The sequence below is a fragment of the Cucumis melo genome, chromosome 7 (assembly GCF_025177605.1).
Source record: "Cucumis melo cultivar AY chromosome 7, USDA_Cmelo_AY_1.0, whole genome shotgun sequence".
NCBI lineage: Eukaryota > Viridiplantae > Streptophyta > Magnoliopsida > Cucurbitales > Cucurbitaceae > Cucumis > Cucumis melo.
In genome coordinates this window covers 22,237,410-22,238,614 of record NC_066863.1, presented here as the reverse complement: position 1 = coordinate 22,238,614, position 1,205 = coordinate 22,237,410, and the positions used below count along the sequence as shown (strand labels likewise).

The 1,205-nt window shown below is 34.2% G+C and overlaps 1 long non-coding RNA gene across 1 annotated transcript; it reads right to left on the bottom strand.

The window, feature by feature from the left end:
- Positions 1-464: 464 nt before the first annotated feature.
- LOC127150148 (uncharacterized) lies at positions 465-997 on the bottom strand. The gene is made up of 3 exons (XR_007822153.1): positions 916-997; positions 756-812; positions 465-534 (listed from the first exon to the last, which is right to left on the bottom strand). It is a non-coding gene; the product is annotated as an uncharacterized LOC127150148 (long non-coding RNA).
- Positions 998-1,205: the final 208 nt, after the last annotated feature.

Below are 1,205 nucleotides of genomic sequence, written 5' to 3'. Positions count from 1 at the left end.
GAAATGTAGCAGGGAAGGTAATAAAGGAGAGTTATGGTGCAAGCAAACAGCAACATACTTTTATTGTAAGGCTGCTTTTCTACTCAACTAATCATTTTCTCCAATCTCCATAATGTAATTCAAATTGTTTATGAATATTAAGATCAATTTGTTTGCATCTAATATTCACTGCAATGATTATGCAGCAGTCAACAAGTTCTTTCTTTTCTATGTTCTTTGGCTTATATATCTTTCCATCTGGGACTCATGTTTCCAACACTTGTGACATTAAAAGTTGAACTATTAAAAACTATCATTAAAAAAAATGATAGTTTCAAATTCTAAGTAACAATGAACTATTAAATCAAAGATCTCAAACAATGCACTACAAGCCATAAGTACAATCAAAAGAGAAAAAATGTTTGTTTCTAGACTATCCCAAAGGTAGAAAGTCAAATTCTAAGTAACATCATGGAGTAACAGTATACCTGAATCAAATGCCACACACATCGCCAAGCTTCATGAGAAAATACAGGAGCCATGATTTCTACAAACCTGTGACATACGAAATCAGTAATCTAAACTTGTGAAGATACAATATGACCAAATTGCGACCAGTAAGTAGTTCTAAACTCTATCTCACAAGTTTTCATAAAAAAGAGATTCCAATGTGTAGAAAAGCTTCTAGAGGACTAAATTCAAGAATAATTAAAAGGTGATCTGGTGTTAATATATCCAACTAAGGGAGAACCATAATTATGAAAGAGAAAAATTACGCAGCACAAGGAGGTAACCGAGGGTCGCTACACCAGCCTGGTTACTCTTCTGTATCCCTATTTCAGCATCGAAAATGTACATGTCAGTATCCAACGTTAAACATGAAAGGTGAGAACCTAAATTACCAGCCAAAAGAAAAAAAGGGACTTACGTACGAACCTCTCTATCACCTCTCCTCTTTGTCATTTGCCATGTCAACAGCAGAAACAATTTTTATGGATTTCTGCAGCAAACCACCAATAACCCAGAAATCCCTAAACACCACATTATAATCAATATACCGAACAACTTATAGTCACAACCATAGGAATGTAGATAACTTCACATTCTCCCCTGAAGGGAACAAATTGTGCTTCATAATAGAAAACCACAAAAGAATAGATGCATATAATTGTTCAGATTCTCTGAGTGATGAAAAACAAAAGGAAGGCTCCAATTTTAAATTGCTT